The sequence below is a fragment of the Gopherus flavomarginatus genome, chromosome 6 (assembly GCF_025201925.1).
Source record: "Gopherus flavomarginatus isolate rGopFla2 chromosome 6, rGopFla2.mat.asm, whole genome shotgun sequence".
Classification (NCBI taxonomy): domain Eukaryota; kingdom Metazoa; phylum Chordata; order Testudines; family Testudinidae; genus Gopherus; species Gopherus flavomarginatus.
Window position 1 is genome coordinate 42,760,394 of NC_066622.1, and position 20,505 is coordinate 42,780,898.

Genomic DNA, 20,505 nt, shown 5'->3' on the forward strand with positions numbered 1-20,505 from the left:
ACGGCATTGTCTTGGTATATCAGTGACCATTATGTGAACATTTCAAAGATGAAAAGTTTTATACTGTGAAAAGCCAAGAATGAAACTGACTGTATTTTCACAGAAGTTTTTTTGTACATATCTAGTTCTGAGCCCATCTGTATGACATATACAACTTGCTATCAATTGCTACATCAATTCTTCAGATAATGGGGTAACTCAAGAAGCCAAACTCAGTGTGTGAAATTGAACACATTTGGCCCTATATGCAGGGTTAGCTCCAGGCACCAGCACAGCAAGCGCATGTCTGGGGCGGGGCGGCATGCCAGTCATCATGAGGGTGGCATTTGGGGAGCCTTCGGCAGTGTTTCTGCGGGAGGTCCACCGGTCCCACAGATTCGGTGGCAATTCGGCAGTGGGTAACAAAGGCGCGGGACCAGCAGATCACCCGCAGAACTGCTGCCGAATCCACATGACCAGAGGACCTCCCGCAGAAATGCTGCTGAAGGCTCCCTGAGTATCGTGCTTGGGGCAGCAAAAAACATACAGCCGCCCCTGCCTATATGTAAACTTCAGTTCAGTCCCAATTCTGTCACACTAGGCTAAAATATTAGAAACATACTCAGGGTGCAGTGGCTCATATTTCCCAAGTTTACTGGACCATGTTGTAAGAGAAGGATAGGTCAAGGCAGTGACTATTGAAATGGAGAGACTAATTATATTAATGTCACAATTACTTTAGTGTACAGTCAGCAATACTTTTTTGTAAGCATTGTGAATGACTAAAGTTTTAATATATCATTGTATAGATTTAATATACAACCACACAGGGATCACAAAGTAAGGCATGCCTGGCTGCTAGGCGCAGTATGCGTGCCTCAATATTTTCAATGCTTGCACTGATGTTCCCTTGAGTTAGCAAAATGGCAACATTAAACTCTGGTGATATGATCTGTGTAGTTGTAGGGATGCCATGAATGTGTCATTTACTTTTTGGAAAGCAGGTGTCATAAACAGATGGTTAAGGGTTAATGCCTCTTTTACCTGTAAAGGGTTAAAAAGTTCACCTAGCCTAGTTAACACCTGACCAGAGGAACCAATGAGGGAACAAGATGTTTCAAAAGGAAGGAGGGAAGTTTTTCCTTTGTTTAGAGTTTCAGTTTCAGCCGGAGTGAAAAAGATCAAGGAACCAGCCTCTTATCAGAGTACTAAGTTTTAGAAAGGAATAAATAGGTTTATGTTTATTTCTTTGTAACCTGTCTTATGCAATTAGAGATAGAATCAAATTGGGTATTTTTTTGTATGACTAAATTTGTGCCCAGGGGAACATCCTCTGTGTTTTGAATCTGTTGTCTGTGAGAGTAGCTAGTATGCTAATCTCTCCCAGAGGGTTTTCTTTTACCTTTCTTTTCTTTAATTAAAAGCCTTTTTTCTTAATAGCTGATTGATTTTTCCTTGTTTTTAGATCCAAAGGGATTGGTGGGAGAAAGGAGGGGGGATGGTTAATTTCTCCTTGTTTTAAGATCCAAGGGATTGGATCTGGACTCACCAGGGAATTGGTGAAGGAGTCTCTCAAGGCTACCCATGGAGGGGAAGGTTTTGAGGGGAAAGGGAGTGATCCAGACACTGAAAATTCTGGATGGTGGCAGTGATACCAGATCTAAGCTAGTAATTAAGCTTAGTGTCCATGCAGGTCCCCGTATCTGTACCCTAAAGTTCAGAGTGGGGAAGGAACCTTGACAGCAGGTGCCTTAATTCATTTGGCATCTAGATGGTAGTGATAGGTAAAGTACAGATACATATGGTAGGTAGGTGGTGTTTTATAAGTTAGGCATTTTACACAGAGTTACATGGATACAGTCAATTTGCTACAGGCTGTCAGTAAGCTAGGGAGGCTGCAGTAGAATGATTGAGTCTATGAGGGAGATTTTCATCCTGAGTGACAGTTTCTGTTACTTAAGATGGATCATTCAGGTTGCCTGATGGAGAATGCATTTGATTAGCTATATTTTGCATATCACATGGCCTCCAGACACTATGGGCCTGATTCCTGGTCATAAATGAGTAACCCCGCTGATGTCCATACTAGCAGTGTAAAGCATGGTTGTTGTTGTTTTTGAGGTTTTTTTTTTGTTCTCTCAAATCCTGGATAAATGTTAACTTAAGGACATCACCCTCTCTTACCATTTTGGAACACTAGTAGCAAAACCCGGCTGATATCCATTTGCTGCAGAAATTAATTGGCCAATGGTTACAATCCAGCTGCTGAAGGTCCAAGACAGGCCTCTTGTGGCCAAAGATTAATAAGCAAGCTTCCCACAACAAACATTCAAAGAGAAGGAAGACTGCCTACAGCTAGAGCATATCAGTGCTCTCTTGTGCCAGGGAGAGACTGCTCATTTTTCCACTTCACTTATAGAACTTTCAGGCCCATCAGACCTTTCACCACCATGTAATTCTGAGCAGGTTTAGTTAACAAAGTTCTTTATAAACCAGTGTCCACCTACAGCCCTGTCTACATTAGTGCTCCCACCAGTTGGGTAGAGAAACAGCCACGTTTCAAAATGATTTAACTACATGGCTCATTTTCTAGCATGACAGGGACACAGAATCTTCATAAGTTTTTTAAAAGTTGCTTCAACACTTTTATTTGGTCCACACAAAGCATGTTCTATCCTTGTTTGTTAAAATGGATGTTTCCTCAGGGTTGGACCACCTCATTTGATGGTTACATCCAGCAGCTTAGGGCTGAAAATCTGATGTCCTCATAATAGACATCCCACAGATCTCCTGAGATCCACAGGGGACTAAAGCCATCCCTGCAGAAGTTATGTGCTCCTGCATCAGCTCTGGTCTTGGTGGCCCCCAGCTGCTGTGGGAGCACTGCCTCCTTACAGGAAGAGATTCACCACAGACAGCACTCTTGAAAAGTTCCTCTTTTCTTTGAAAAACTCTGATAGGTTGGCTTTTCCCCTTTGACAGACCCCTGAACCAGTGGAGAGGCCTCCACAGAGTACCGGGGAAGGCAGAAAGGCTCCCCCCCGTTATTTGCAGAAAGGACCCTCTGCACAAATTGGGGGTATGAGGTTCTCCGTTGTGGGAGATTAGGCATCATATAAGCATGTTCTCAAAACTCAGTAACTCTTGGATTTTTCAGTGGCTTCTAGCCAGCCTGTTCTCATGGTTCATAAACAAGAAAACTGCAGTAAACCACTTGCTGAACAGCAGGGAAGGACCTCTCATTTTCAAAATACAGAAAAAACTTTGAACTTCACAAAGGATTAGAAATTTAGTGCAGACCTCCTGGTTCTTTTAGTGAAAGTACACATTTGGATATCATTCGCTTTGCTTTTGTGCGATTACAGTTGTTATTTCAAAGTATTATTTACACTAGAATCAGGGAACACAGACAAGTCTTGTGTGTTCTTAGTCTATATTTTCATTTGAAAAACAGGCACAATTTGTTTAACAGAACAAGGAGACTAATTCACTAAATATATTGCACACCAATAACCCTCAGGCTGTACCATCATCAGTACAGCAAAAAAGAATGCAAAATCCACAGTTTGGTGACTGGAGCCACTGAGTCATAAATGCTATGACCTTTGAGATTCCTTCAGCTAAGTTGAAAATAAAAATAACTTTTCTTAGGATTCCCTCATTGTTAGAAAGGGCCTTCTGAAGAGTTATTTATTATTCTGGGGGGAAACTTGCTGTAGATAAATGCTCCCTTAGAAAGTTATAAGCTCTAGCCCTCTTCTGCAACATCATTTTGGTCTTAGCTGACAACGGATTGAGAGAACTTGATGCATGGGAGAATTTCAATACTGTGTATCTGAGGTTGCTTATTTAGGAGATTCAATTAGTCTAGAATCTCAGTACATTTGTCTCCACTTTAGACGAATGGAGAGCCTTTTCTCCATGGCAAATTGAACAGAGCTCTGTTAAGATAAAAGGACATGGAATGCATCTGAAAGGGTTGCCAATATCAGCCTGCTTTTTCTGCAGATGCTGAAATCTGTCTTTCAGAAAAGCTGTTTTCTTTTCTGTCCTATTGACTTCAGTGCTTTTTCCTGGCCTTTCATAGATAGATCAGACTTACTCATCTGCCAAAGCCTATCATTAAATTCATTTCCCCTAAAAATGAATTGCTTATCTCCTGAACAGTAAATAGAATCCTGTGCTGGTTCTGTTTCCACTAGTGCTTTCTTTGGTGTTTTTGATCATCATAGCTGCTGGGTCAGATTCCAGTCACACATTGTTTAGTTCACCAAGGGGTATGTGCCAGCCTAGGGTGCCCGGTGTAGTGTTAACAGTTTATTAAAATGTAGAAATATTTATCCCTGCAGAGCAAGCTATTCAGGAAAGACATGATTTTGTTTTCCCTTTTAATATAGCCATGTGACTCAACATGCTGTGCCGGTAGTTCTCTCAAGTAGCACTGTATTTCACATTTGCTTTTGTGGTTTAAGTTAAGAAACCTAGGTGTGCCATGCACAACATCAGATGTTGAAAAATCCAGCTGCTGCTGCCTAAAATTAGAAAGACTTGATAGTATTAGGCTGACCAGGTGCACTAGTATATTAAAACTAATGTGTTATGCCACCTGTGACAAAGTTCCTCCTTTATCTTGGTGGCTCCCATGCTTACTGGTGGATTTGTTCACCTCAGAGATTCACCATGTGGTGAAGAGAACAGCCCAGAGACCTTCCCCTCTGGTAGAACCCACAAGCCAGGTCAATTCCTCCTGTGTCTGATCAGGAGTTGGGAGGAACCCAGGCCCACTCTCTACTCCAGGTTCTAGCCCAGGGGACTGCAGCTATCTAGAGTGCCTCCTGGTACAGCTACACAATAGCTACAACTTCCTGGGCTACTTCCCCATAACCTCCTCCCAACACTTTCTTTATCCTCACCACAGAACCTTTCTCCTGGCATCTGATAATGCTTGTACTCTTCAATCCTCCAACAATATGTTTCTCACTCTCAGCTCCTAGTGCCTCTTGCTCTCAGCTCCTCACATACACACTACAAACTGAAGTGAGGTCCTTTTAAACTCAGGTGCCCTGATTAGCCAGCCTGTCCTAATTGATTCTAGCAGTTTCTTCTCAATTGACTCCAGGTGTCCTAATTAGCCTACCTGCCTTAATTGGTTTCAGCAAATTCCTGCTTGTTCTGGAACTGCTCCTGTTACCTTAGAGAAAGGGGATCCCCTTCATCTGGAACTAATAAAGCTCTCTCTTCTAACACTCTCCTGCTGCTCTCTGGCCATGAGGGTGGAGGAAGGCAGGGAGCTACTGCTAGGCCCTTGCTATTGTTGTTGCTCTGACTGCTTCCTTGTCTGGGCCAGACACCACCACCCACCTCCTTCTCTGTTGCCTGGCTGCTGAAACTCCCCCTCTGCCCTCAGTTGCTGCTGTTGCTACAGCCCCTTTGGTGCGGGGGGAGGGGAGGCTGCTGGCTGCTGACTACTAACTCTTGGCTGGCTCCCCAGAAGAGGGGAGTGAGGGACCCCATCCCAAGCCATTGCTGCTGTGGACATTACCACCACCACCACCATCTGAGCAGGGTCCCTCCTGCCTGGTCACCAGACTAGCTGCTGTGTCTGCTGTTGAGGAATTGCAGAAGCCCTGAGGGGAAGAGGACCACCTGCTACTGGAGGAGTGCACAAAGACTCTGAAGACTACCGTGGAGGGGGTGCTTCAGGACTGAGTAATTTTTGAACTGTGCTCTTGTGGTGGGGGTCTTGACTGTGTTTGTGGGGACACTAGGGTTGTAGCATGGAGCCTGCCCCCTGGTCCATCCATGTCCCCTTTCACCACCCCCATTGGCTGTTTACTATCTGCCTTGAGCTCCTGCCTCTGGGACTGAGCTGCTTGCCTTGCTTTCCATGCCTGTTTCCACCATTTGGACCTGCAGCAACAGCCAGCTGAACACTGACCCTTTTGTGCAAGCGCTCATGGGTGCATATACCCTGCCCTTGGACCGACCCCTCCCCTTTGCAACAGGCCTCCAGCTTTACCCCTTGCAGCCTACCCCATTTGCCCCTGTGGCCTTTGCCCCTCCCCAGCCCTAGCTTCAGTTTGTTTGTCTGCCCCATCTGTTTCCTTCTGCAGCTTTGTTTGCCCCACCCCTGCCCCGAAGCCAGCCCCTGGGTCTCCCTGTCCTGCTTCCAACCTGTTTGTCCCCCTCCCCCTGTGGTCCCTCCAGCCCTAATTAGCTCCTCCCTTCATGTGCCCATGTCCCCTCCCATGTGCTTGTGCCCCTCCCCTGTTTGAGTTTGACCCCTGGTTCACTGCACCTCCCCCGCATGTTGTTACATCCCCCAATTCCCTAGTGCAGCTAGAGGAGCCCGATTTCTATTTTGAATTGGTAACTGACCCCCACGCACATCCGTTTAGCCCTCCCCTTCTGGTGCCCTCCTCCCCTGCCCACAACCTAGCGGGGAGGAGTAGTTGCCATCTTTCCCTACCCTCCCTTACTGATTATCCTGCCCCCTTCTCATTATGGTGGGGGACACAGCGGGTAAGACTCCTCAAGCTGACCCTGTCACCCCTCCTCCCCTTTCCCCTGTGTCCACCTCCCTAGCCTGTACCTCAACCGCTGCTGCTGAATCACCTGCTACTGCCCCTGCTGGGGCACTGGCAGCGGTGAGTACTGGGGCCCTTTGCTGCTGCCACATCCCTTGCCCCTTCCGATTCTGGCGGAGCCCCCTCAGCCAGCAGGAAAGGCCAGGGAAAGAAGGGTAAAGGCCTCACAAGAAAGACTGGGTCCTCCACTGGCTGCGGCATCCCTCCTTGCTGCTCCCTCCACCAGCTCTGTGGGTGCCCGTCCCCCAGCCCCCAGGGCATATGCCCAGGTGGAGGCAAGCCCCCTGCCTGCTGCTGCATCATCTCTCCCAACCACTGCCTCTGCTACTATCTTGAGCGGCCGGGACCCCTTCCCTCACCTTGACGAGGAAGCACAGCATCCATTGCCTCCTAGTGCTTCGTCGCCCCACGTGGACATCTATGTGCTGGTGTTGGCGAGGGTGGTGGGGCCCACGGCCATCGTGGCGACCTCCAAGATGTAAGGTAAGTTCGTCTTTTTTTCTGGCATCGGAGGTTGCCACCCTGAGGCAGTGGAGAAGGGTCTGGTGGTGGGAGGAGTGTTCGTCCCCCTGGAGCTGTTGGAAGACCTGGGCATCCGGTTACTCCTGACCTCCATCACTCCCTTCCTACCCAATGCCTCTCTGCTGCCTGCCTGTTCTACCCTAGGGAAACCAATCTCTGTCATCAGCCCTCTCCCACTGGGCTGCAAAGACCCCGTCCTCCGTCACGTCCTCTCGTTCCGCCGGCAGATGCAGCTTCAACTGCCGCTGGCGGCGTGTGATGGAGAGGTGCTCGAGGGGTCCTTCCTGGTCCCCTACTAGGGGGCGCATTACTGGGCGCATTATTCCATGGCGGAGGCCCGGTGCTACCTCTGCTGGACGATGGGGCACGTCCAGAGGGACTGCCCTTTGGCCCAGGAAGGAGGAGCATCTGGAACCCCCCGAGCCTCGGCAGGGCTCCAGCCCTGTCTTCGCCGGTGGCCCTGGCTGCCTGGCACCCAGAGCCACCCATCCTCCTTCACTGTTCCCGCTCGGCCCCCGGGGTACCTCCCTCAGCATGCCCAGACAAGCAGATAGCCCTGCCTCTGCTGCTTGCAGTCTGGTGGGGCATATGGAGGAGGGTGTGGCAGGGTGGTTCTTCCATCCCTCATGCTGCCCCACCGTTACCTCCCTGAGCCATCACCCCTGCCCCCCGACCTGACCCCTGTTAGCTAGCCCCCAGACATTGCCATGGAAGGCTGGGCCCTAGTGGAGGGGAAGCGGGACAAGCAGAAGGCAAGAGCTCTGTTCTTTCTAACTGATGCGGAGGCCCCCTGGAAGACCAGGATGGGGGGCACCGATGCCGAGCCTTCTGCTTTGCCCCCAGGTGTGTTCCATCTACCAGTGCTGGCTGGGGAAGACGTGGCAGCATTAGAGGGTACCACCACCCCTCCTCTGGAGTCCCTTTCCTTTGAGGCCCTGGATGGAGCCCCTCCTGCCCATTTACCATCTGAAACCCCGGTGAGCCCCAAAATGAGCATTGCTTCGGGTGCCAGTGGGGAAAACCCTGGGGTGGTGGAAGGCGATCTCCCCTCCATTTATGAGGAGATTGAGGCCCTGGGTCTGACTCCGGTCACCCAGGGGAAGGATGACCCTCTGCCAGTAGGCATCAATCTAAGCGACCTCACTCCGGCTCCCTTTTCCCCATGCTTCTTTCCCCTAACTGCTGCTTCTGCTCCTGCCTCCGAGGGTCCTCTGGGCTCTTCCATCTGCCCTGCTGCAGGTGGCACCCTGCTGATGGCCACCAAGCCTACTGAGGTGACAGCTGGTGCCATGCGGCCAGGACCTGATTCCTATGGGGTATCCCTCTTAGGTGTGGGACAACCGACCTCCTTCCTGAGTGGAGACGCCACTGAAGACTGTCCACCTCCCTATGCTGTGGCTGCCAAACCAGCCATAGAGTCTGAGCCCAGCATCATTGAGGGTCCCCTTCCCACCCCCTGGATCCCTGAGCCAAACTGAGAGGGGCCACCTCCCAGCAGCCCAGCTACTGGGGCTCAGGATCCTGTCTTTGTCCCTCTCCCTGACTCTTCTTCTGATCCCTGCCTAATCCCTACTCTTGATCCCTGCCTTGCCCCTACCCTTGATCCATGCCCTGCTCCTGATGCCAACCCTGTCCTTATCCCCTCCACCTCCCATGGTGCCATTGCCGCCCCCAGGGCCATATCCTTCCCTTTTCCAGAGGATGACCCCCAGGGAGCGGCCTTTGTATTTCCCTGTCCCAACCCACCAGGGGCTGAAATCTTTCCTCCATCCCCCCCTATTGAGCCCTGGTGTGAGACGGGCCACGTGGCACTGGCCCATCGGGTGCCATGTCGGGGGTCTGTCCCCTGTCTGCCTATCTCGGTGAGCCACGGGGCTTTGACAAGGGCCCCACTGGAGGCAATCCAGTCCAGTGACCCCGGCCCCCTATACACTGCAAGAAGAGCTGTGGGAGTTCCTTGCAGACATTCATGGCTCCTGTAACAAGGTGCAGCTCGCTCTCCAGCGATGGGGGGGATTTCCCTTAAATCCTCCAGGCCGCAAGGGCCCTCATGGGGGAGGGTAAAAGGACTGGGAAGCAGGCCACTGTGGCCTACCAGCGGGTCCACCTCTTCCGTGATTCCCTACTCACCTATGGGGTAGGTCATGGTTTGCTGTGCGGCCTGACGGGCCCCAGCCCTCCTCATGGCACCTTTTATCTTCACAACATTAAACATCCGGGGCTGTAAGATATGTCTCCACAGGAGCCAGGTGCTCTCCTTCCTTCGGGAGGGGGTGGTACTCTGTGGTGTTCCTGCAGGAGACCCATACGGATCCAGCTGCCAAAGACAGCTGGCAGCTGAAATGTGGGAACAGGGTTTATTTTAGCCACCACACAGTTTGTACTGCTGGAGTGGTGACCCTGTTCTCCCTGACCTATGGCCAGAGGTGCTGGGGGTCACCGAGGCTGTGCCGGGCTGCCTGCTGCACCTCTGGGTCTGTATGGAGGGGCTAGTGGTCAACCTTGTCAACATTTATGCCCCAATATCAGGCCCAGAGCAGCTGCATTTCTATCTGCAGGCGTCTGCCTTCCTCGGCTCCTTGGATCCTTGCAAGTGCCTGGTCCTGGACAGGGACTTTCCCTCTACCCTCAAGGAGCGGGACCACTCGGGGACCAAGCAGTGCCCGGCTGCCTCAGACATCCTCTGGGAGATCGTTGACCATCACTTCTTGGTGGATATCTGGCATGACCACCACCCGGATGACATCTCAACATTCATCTTTGTCTAGGTGGAGGCCCATTGGTCGCGCCACTCCTGGTTGGACCGCATATATCTGTCACACGTCTACCTTTCATGGGCCCACTCCTCCAGCATCTGGCTGGCCCTGTTTTTGGATCTCAGTCTAGCCACTGTGATGGCCTCTCTCAGTGCAGAGAGGCAAGGGCCGGCCTATTGGCATTCCAACAACAGCTTGTTGGAGGATATGGGCTTCATGGCATCCTTCTGGGAGTTCTGGCTGGCCTGGCAAGGGCAGAGGCGCGCCTTTCCCTCGGCACGGTGGTGGTGGGACATGGGGAAGGTGTGTGTCTGGCTCTTCTGCCATGACTACACCCGGGGCACCAGCCAATGGAGGGATGTGGTGATAGAGCAGTTGGAATGGGAGGTCTTAGAGCTAGAGAGGCATCTGCCCGTCAGCCCCAAGGATCCATCCCTTTGGGGAGCATGCTGGGAGAAGCAGGAGGAGCTCTGGGCCCTTGAGGACCATTGGGCCTGGAGTGCCTTTGTTTGATCCTGCAACTGCCTCCTTTAGGAGATAGATCAAGGGTCCCGCTTCTTCTACACACTGGAGAAAGAGGGGGGCCAAGAAGCACATCACCTGCCTCCTGGCGGAGGATGGCACCCCCCTCACAGATCTTCTATGCAGGCCTTTTCTCCTCATATCTAACCGATCCTAAAGCTTGCAGAGTGCTCTGGAATGGACTCCCGATGGTCAGCACAGGTGACCTGAGACTGGCTAGAGCTGCCTCTCACTCTGGTCGAGTTCTCGGAAGCCCTCCACCGCATGCCCACCAATAAATCTCCAGGCATGGACAGAATGACTGTGGAGCGATACTGTGTGTTCTGAGACGTCCTCGGCCCAGACCTAGTTACTGTCTGGGCTGAGTCCTTGCAGAGTGAGGTCCTCCCTCTTTTGTGCAGGTGAACCGTACTTGCCTTATTATCGAAGAAGGGGAACCGCCGCAATTTACAGAATTGGCGTCCCGTCTCGCTCCTCAGGATGGACTACAAAATCATAGCCAAGGCCATCTCACTGCGGCTAGGGTCCGTGCTGGTGGATGTGATCCACCCCGGGCCGCACTATATTTGATAATCTGTATCTGGTCCGAGGCCTCTTGGAGCACAGGTGTAGGGATGGTCTGTCATTCTCCCTCCTGTCCCTGGATCAGGAGAAGGCGTTTGACAGGGTGGACCATGGGTATCTCCTGAGCACTATGCAAGTGTTTAGCTTCGGACCCCAGTTTGTGGGTTTTCTCCAGGCGCTGTACACTTCCGCAGAGTGTCTGGTCAGGCTCACCTGGATCCTGACCGAACCGGTCAGCTTTGGGTGAGGAGTACGGCGGGGTGCACAGTCTCGGGCCAGCTGTACACTCTGACGATCGAGCCCTTCCTCTGCCTCCTCTGCGGAAGGTTGACAGGCTTGGTGCTGCGAGAGCCGGAGCTGCGGCTGGTCCTGTCGGTGTACACCAATGACATGCTCCTTGCGGCAGGAAGCCTGGTGGAGCCCTTTAAATCCCAGCCCTCAGCTCCAGTGGCCGGGCCAGGGCCAGCATTTAAAGGGCTCCTTCAGGCTCCCCTTTAAATGCCAGCCCCGGCCCAGCCACCAGTGCTGCAGGCTGGGATTTAAAGGGCTTGGGGATGTAACTTTGACTATACGCAGTTTTCACTTTACACACTAATCGCGGAATGGAAACCCCGCGTAAGATAAGACTTGCCTGTATTTGGTTTCCAGGCCCTGTGGATCCTCCCCTTAGGCTGAGGGGGGTGCGGTTCTTTAGCCCACTTCCTGGTTCCCATTAGGGACACTCTCCTGTATCCATCTGGCCTGACCCTGTCACACACCTGACAATTTTAATAATGCTTTTTATGCCAGTAAAACTTAGAGATCGAGAACGCAGGGTTTGACAATGGAACATGCAGTCTGAATGGGTGGTCAGTATATTCAATTTGATCAATTTAGCCCCATGTTTTAATGCACAAATTATATCAGCATATGAAGTAGCCAGACCCTATTACATTCCATTGGGATATACTTTCATTTTTTGTTCTGCTTCCCTCCCTCTTTTCTCCCACTGTCTGTCTACATCTAGCACTTCTTAGATGGATATAAAAGGAATGCAATTGCAAAGAGATGATTCTTACATCTGTCACTAAATGTACTGAGATCCGTAGTCATTCAGAAGTCTTCTGGAAGGGAGTTCCTCTGCTAGGTTCAGCCACTGAACTCTCACTTCAGTGAGTCTTGAGTCTTTACGTGCCTTTGTTCCTGATGACTACAGATAGTGTAAGAACATAAGAACGCCTATATCGGGTCAGACCAAAGGTCCATCTAGCCCAGTATCTATCTACCGACAGTGGCCAATGCCAGGTGCCCCAGAGGGAGTGAAGCTAACAGGAAATGATCAGGTGATCTCTCTCCTGCCATCCATCTCCATCCTCTGATGAACAGAGGCTAGGGACACCATTCTTTACCCTTCCTGGCTAATAGCCATTTATGGACTTAGCCACCATGAATTTATCCAGTTCCCTTTTAAACATTGTTATAGTCCCAGCCTTCACAACCTCCTTAGGTAAGGAGTTCCACAAGTTGACTGTGCATTGTGTGAAGAAGAACTTCTTTTATTTGTTTTAAATCTGCTACCTATTAATTTCATTTGGTGACCTCTAGTTCTTGTATTATGGGAATAAGTAAATAACTTTTCCTTATCCACTTTCTCTACATCACTTATGATTTTATATACCTCATCATATCCCCCCTTAGTCTCCTCTTTTCCAGGCTGAAGAAGCCTAACCTCTTTAATCTTTCCTCGTATGAGACCCTCTCAAAACCCTAATCATTTTCGTTGCCCTTTTCTGAACCTTTTCTGGTGCTAGAATATCTTTTTAGAGGTGAGGAGACCACGTCTGTACACAGTATTCGAGATGTGGGCGTACCATGGATTTATATAAGGGCAATAAGATATTCTGTCTTATTCTCTATCCCCTTTTTAATGATTCCTAACATCCTGTTCGTTTTTTGACCGCCTCTGCGCACTGCGTGGACATCTTCAGAGAACTATCCACAATGAAGCCAATATCTTTTTCCTGACTCATTGTAGCTAAATTAGCCTCCATCATATTGTATGTATAGTTGGGGTTATTTTTTCCAATGTGCATTACTTTACATTTATCCACATTAAATTTCATTTGCCATTTTGTTGCCCAATCACTTAGTTTTGTGAGATCTTTTTGAAGTTCTTCACAATCTGCTTTGGTCTTAACTATCTTGAGTAGTTTAGTATCATCTGCAAGCTTTGCCACCTCACTATTTACCCTTTTCTCCAGATCATTTATGAATAAATTGAATAGGACTGGTCCTAGGACTGACCCCTGGGGAACACCACTAGTTACCCCTCTCCATTCTGAGAATTTACCATTAATTCCTACCCTTTGTTCCCTGTCTTTTTTAACCAGTTGTCATTCCATGAAAGGACCTTCCCTTTTATCCCATGACAGCTTAATTTACGTAAGAGCCTTTGGTGAGGAACCTTGTCAAAGGCTTTCTGGAAATCTAAGTACACTATATCCACTGGATCCCCCTTGTCCACATGTTTGTTGACCCCTTCAAAGAACTCTAATAGATTAGTAAGACACGATTTCCCTTTACAGAAACCATGTTGACTATTGCTCCACAGTTGGTTTTTCTGTGTCTGACAATTTTATTCTTAACTATTGTTTTGACTAATTTGCCCTGTACCAACGTTAGACTTACCGGTCTGTAATTTCCGGGATCACCTTTAGAGCCCTTTTTAAATATTGGCCTTACATTAGCTAACTTCCAGTCATTGGGTACCGAAGCCGATTTAAAGGACAGGTTACAAACCTTAGTTAATAGTTCCGCAACTTGACATTTGAGTTCTTTCAGAACTCTTGGGTGAATGCCATCTGGTCCCGGTGACTTGTTTAATGTTGAGTTTATCAATTAATTCCAAAATCTCCTCTAGTGACACTTCAGTCTGACAGTTCCTCAGATTTGTCACTTACAAAAGCCGGCTCAGGTTTGGGAATCTCCCTAACATCCTCAGCCGTGAAGACTGAAGCAAAAAATCCATTTAGTTTCTCTGTAATGACTTTGTCTTTAAGCGCTCCTTTTGTATTTTGATCATCAAGGGGCCTCACTAATTGTTTAGCAGGCTTCCTGCTTCTGATGTACTTAAAAAACATTTTATTATCTTTGGAGTTTTTGGCTAGCCGTTCTTCAAACTCCTCTTTGGCTTTTCTTATTACACTCTTGCACTTAAGCTGGCAGTGTTTGTGCTCCTTTCTATTTGCCTCACTAGGATTTGACTTTCACTTTTTAAAGGAAGTCTTTTTATCTCTCATTGCTTCTTTTACATGGTGGTTAAGCCACAGTGGCTCTTTTTTAGTCCTTTTACTGTGTTTCTTAATTTGGGGTATACATTGAAGTTGGGTCTCTATTATGGTGTCTTTAAAAAGGGCCCATGTAACTTGCAGGGATTTCACTTTAGTCACTGTACCTTTTTAACTTTTGATTAACTAACCCCCTCATTTTTGTATAGTTCTCTCTTTTGAAATTAAATGCCACAGTGTTGGGCTGTTGAGATATTCTTCCCCCCCACAGGGATGTTGAATGCTATTGTATTATGGTCGCTATTTCCAAGCGGTCCTGCTATAGTTACCTCTTGGACCAGCTCCTGCGCTCCACTCAGGATTAAATCTAGAGTTGCCTCTCTCCTTGCGGGTTCCCGTACCAGCTGCTCCATGAAGCAGTCATTTAAAGTATCGAGAAATTTTCTCTCTGTATTTTGTCCTGAAGTGAAATGTTCCCAGTCAATATGGAGATAATTGAAATCCCCCAGTGTTATTGGGTTCTTAATTTTGATAGCCTCTCTAATTTCCCTTAGCATTTCATCATCACTATTACTGTCCTGGTCAGGTGGTCGATAATAGATCCCTAATGTTATATTTTTATTAGAGCATGAAATTTCTATCCATAGCGATTCTATGGAATATGTGGATTCGCTTAAGGTTTTTACTTCATTTGAATCTACATTTTCTTTCACATATAGTGCCACTCCTGCCCCTGCATGACCTGTTCTGTCCTTCCGATATATTTTATACCCAGGAATGATTGTGTTCCATTGATTGTCCTCAGTCCACCAGGTTTCTGTGATGCCTATTATACCAATATCCTCCTTTATCACAAGGCACTCTAGTTCACCCATCTTATTATTTAGACTTCTAGCATTTGTGTACAAGCACTTTAAAAACTTGTCCCTGTTTATTTGTCTGCCCTTATCTGCTGTGCCAGATTCTTTTTCATGTGACTATCATCTGATCCGGCCCTTACATTATCCTCTTGACTATAACCTGGAGATTCCCTATCATCAGACTCTCCCCTAAGAGAAGTCTGTGTCTGATCCACATCCTCCTCTGCAGCAGTCGGCTTTCCCCCATCTAGTTTAAAAACTGCTCTACAACATTTTTAATGTTTAGTGCCAGCAGTCTGGTTCCACTTTGGTTTAGGTGGAGCCCATCTCTCCTGTATAGACTCCCCTTATCCCAAAAGTTTCCCCAGTTCCTAATGAATGTAAACCCCCACCTCTCTACACCGCCATCTCATCCACGCATTGAGACTCTGAAGCTCTGCCTACCTACTTGGCCCTGAGCGTGGAACTGGGAGCATTTCTGAGAATGCCACCATAGAGGTCCTGGATTTCAGTCTCTTCCCTAGCAGCCTAAATTTGGCTTCCAGGACGTTTCTCCTACCCTTCCCTATGTCATTAGTACCTACATGTACCACGACCACTGGCTCCTCCCCAGCACTACACATAAGTCTGTCTAGATGCCTCGAAAGATCTGCAACCTTTGCACTAGGCAGGCAAGTCGCCATACGGTTCTCCCAGTCATCACAAACCCAGCTATCTATATTTCTAATGATCGAATCTCCCATTAGTAATACCTGTCTTTTCCTAGCAACTGGAGTTCCCTCCCCCAGAGAGGTAACCTCAGTGCGAGAGGCAACCCCAGCACCATCTGGAAGGAGGGTCCCAACTATGGGAAGGTTTCCCTCTGCTCCCATTGACTGCTCTGCTTCCCTGGGCCCAGAGGCTGTCTGAGCAGAGGTGGGACACTTCTACAGTGTCCTGGAAAGCCTCATCAACATACCTCTTCGCCTCTTTTAGCTCCTCCAGTTCTGCCACCCTGGCCTCCAAAGTCCGTACGTGGTCTCTGAGGGCCAGGAGCTCCTTGCACCAACTGCACACATATGCCACCCACCCAAAAGGCAGGTAATCATACATGCTACACTCAGTGCAATAAACTGGATAGCCCCCACTCTGCTGCTGGGCTTCTGCCTGCATTGTCTCCTAGTTAATGAAAGGGTGGTTTAAAGAAAGGGGTTTTGGAATATGGTTTGGATTATAGGTTTTAAGGGGACTACAGGGGAACAGGTAGGACCAACAAGGGACCCTACCCTCCTTTCCCACTCCCCTTGCAAAACTCCCTGTTAGCAGCCCCTGGTCACTTGTGCGTGGCTTTATAAAGCCGTGGCCTGAGTTAATGCCCCGCCCACTGATTAAGGCTCAGCCAATTACCAGAGACTTTGAGCTTTCAAACCTTCCTTTGAAGCTCATGGTCTCCAACTGCCAGCCACAGCACATGGTCCTACTAACAAACAGACTGACAAACACAAGCTCAGCACTTGTAACAGGTCACTGTCCTGCAGGGAAGTTGTCCCTGAGATAGCCAGGTCCCAGACTATAGAGGGCTTTGACAAAGAGGATCCCAATCTTAAACAAGAAGTCAGTGGAATGTTTGTAACATCCATGTTTATCAGCTTGTGTTGCTGGGTCACCACATGTTAACTTTCTAAAAATTTCTTGAAGGCTTTCACTACCATCCCCAGAGACTGCATTGCAATAACTGGCTGCCTGGGGGTGGGGGGCAAGTGGGGCAATTTGCCCCAGGCTCTGGGCCCCGCAGGGGCCCCCATGAGAATGTCTGAGGCTTCCCCCTACAGGGGAGGTGGGAGTAAGGAGCATGGTAAGCTCCTCTGAGCTGGACGCTCCTCTGAGCCCATGCCCTCTGAGCTGGACACCCCCCAGACCTCCTCAGCACCCCCAGCTCTGAACCCATCCCCTCTGAGCCGGGCACCCCCTGACCCCTTTCCCCCACAGCTCTGAGCTCAGCCCCTGTGAACCGGGCACCTGCCGACCCAGGGCCCAGATCCCAACCCAGCTGTGGGCAACAGCAGCACCATCCCCAGGCAGCAACAGCTCATTGGCACCAACCGTCACTAGCACCCAGTGACAGCCCATTATGTGATTGCAAATGTATACATACCATTAAAGCATTTAATGTTTTTAAATCATGTATTTTGTGTATACCTCTACCCTGATATAACGTAACCCACTATAACACAAATTCATATATAACGTGGTGCTCCGGGGGGGTGGGGTTGTGCAATCCGGTGGATCAAAGCAAGTTCGATATAACACGGTTTCACCTATAAGGCGGTAAGACTTTTTGGCTCCCGAGGGCAGTGTTATATTGAGGTAGAGGTGTACTTTGAAATTATTAAAAATTAATTTTTGAATGTATTTCACTGGTTATTTTTTACATTTCCATATACATGATACTATAGTATTGCAACTTTTTTTTATGGAAGGGGCCCCTGAAATTTCTTTGCCCCAGGCCCCCTGAATCCTCTGGGCGGCCCTGCCTGTAGATTAGCAGAGTCTGGACCATCATAGCTAGTTGGTCATTCGACAAGAAAGTGAAAAACTTCCCCGTCAGATAAAGCTGCAAAAAGGATTTTTGATTACTGTCACTATTTGGGATTTAGGAGCAGGTAAGGTTGGAGAAGGACCCTTAAAGAGGATCCCTTAAAGACCTACATTAAGAACAGCAGAAACATCAGTTGAAAGTTTAATGATTTTGGCCAATTTTTCAAAATATTTTCCCTTTCCCACTAGAATCATCTATCTTTCCAAGGCTCATGGTTTAGTTAGTGTAAATTTCCACTAGTTTAACTATATTATATCCATTTTGTCATATTGAACAATTTTTCTTCTCGTCCCCTTCAAATACAAATCCCATCCTACATGTGCTCAGATATTTCTAGTCCTGATGAGCTTGTGTGTAAAATACAACATTATCTTTTGCTTGAGTTACTCATTAACCTTGAAATTAGTTATGTATCATTATTGGGCTAGTCAAAAAGATTGTGGGTGATGTTTCTCTTATCTGTACATATACAGAAATAAAGTAATTTAGAATCTTTTCTTTAAATATGAAAATGTATCTTTCTATGAAAACCAGAGTTGCTTTCCATCTAAGGTAAAAAGAAGGCTGCTGTGTTGCTTTTGTCAGGGCCTGAGAAATGGTAGCATTCAGAAAATGTCAATTTATTAATGCAAATACAGTTTGTAGTGAGCCTGAGACAAGGAATCAGTACTGTGTAATTTGCATGAGCTGAGCAAAATCCATTCTGCTTTACTGAACAGTTTATCAAGAGAGACAGTCACCTGGCTTCTTTTGCCTTAGATGATTGATGAAAACCTTCCTTATTCTTACGAAAGCATGCTTGGTTAGTTCACTGTATGGATATTTCTTTGCACCACATTCATAGGCTCTTGTTAACAATTTAATCAATAGTTCTACTTTCAATGCTCTATGTTACCTCCAGTTAAACAATTGTAATACCACATGCTTCTTATCACTGTGGTCAACACTCAAAGCAATTGAATCTGCTAATAAGGAAGCCAACAGTCAATATTGTTTCCAATATACCTATCTGTTCACTAGGAAATAGTATGAAACCACCCAAGTCATGGTCCTACCAGTTCCCAATGTGGTTCAGATTTCAATTAATGACCTAGCGCCTTTCATCTGTAACATATATTTGTGAAACCACCCAATCTACATTACTATCTAAGTGAATTTACAAAATTTCCCCTAATCACTCCTATGTCACAGTCATCTGAATCAATGGCAATTCATATATTGCATAAATTAGCACACAGTGCTTTTTACTAAGATCTGAGTCAGCAACATCCCATCCCAAAACAACTTGTGACCTCAAGGAGAAACTGGAAGTCTAACAGACATTGGCTCAATTAAATCCAAATCACACTGCATTTTTGGAATATCTAATCTCTTCTGTACTGCAGTTTGATAATAAACAGTGCTACCAGAAGAATCTATGGTACAGTCTTTAAGTAGCAGTAATATAAGTTAATAGTATCTTTTCTGTTTTTCCCCAGGAATATACACTCCTTATTTTACAAGCCTCATTCTTTGGCCAGTGTTTTCCCTGGTTTCACTACATTGACAATTGTTTCAGTGGAGTAAGCCAGGAATGAATGTGGTCCTTTGTTTAAACATGTCAAGGTGATTCCCCACTCTGGCACTTTAAGTACAGAAGGTGGGGGCCCACAAAGATTCTAAAAGTTAATACTGGCCACTCCAGGCTTATATTAACTCCCAAAGTTATAGCTTCTCTCTGACCTTGGATGGGTAGATGCTGCTACCATCCAAATGTGAAAAAATAAAACAACCTTTAAGAACCCAGAAAGGCACACTTGGGAATTCCTTTTTGTGGGGTACCCTCAAGCCCTTTCATCCCCACCTCCGAGGAAGAACTGAGAGAGAAAACGAAGGACGTTAGCTGTTGCCCCCAGCTAATTAAACAACATATGCACAAACCTCTTAGGACACCAAAAATCCAATCCTATTTTTTAAAAAGGTACATTTTATTAAAAACAAAAAGAAAGAAAATATATCTGTAACTTTGGCTTTTGCTAGATTTAAAAAACCAACTTACAAAAATTAAACATCAAGAATAACCTTCTTGCGGTCCAGTTTAAAGGTTACAAACAAAACAAAAAGCATTTGGGGTTAGCACAGAGAAGTCCACAAGCCAATAAGAAATAAACAGAAATAAACCTAATTGTGTCTTTCTAAACATTCCTGATCTACTTACATATCTGGGTTGCTAAATAAGTATTTCAAGATATGATCTGATGATTTTCATATTTGGCTTTCAGCTTCTCACAGCATAACTGCTTCCGGTTCTCCTCTTTCCCAGAGAACAACAACAGCACCAACAAAAGGAATCCCCTCCACAATTTTAAAAGTTCTAGCCTTCTCATTGACTCGTTTGGTCAGGTGCCCACTCCTTTCCTTTTACTTGTGAACTTTTTAACCCTTTATAGGTAAAGCAAGTAGAGAATAGCTACTGAGAGGAATTTTAAAGCTCACTGGCTGGCTCGGTGCCCAAGAAAGGGAGCCACAACTTCCTTCATTTATCAGAAACATTAGGATTAAATTTACTACCAGAAACTGAATTATCACAGAGTAATCAAAGCAAATGGTGTAGGAGCTTCTGTCTGTATCTCAGCCTTCTTTCACTAAGCAGCATAAACATGTCCTGTTTTATGTATCACTCCTGCACTACCTACTTTTTAAAAAATATTTGATTACATACATTTTGCAGACTATTCCTCTCAGAGGAAAAAAAATCAAATCAATTTCACAAGTTTTGGGAAACACTGTCTTAGGTTTGTTTCTAAAATTAATTTGAATTACAGATAGTATATTATCTTCTTTCCTAATTTTTCAATAGCATCAAAAAAGACACCAAGTTTATTTGGTATT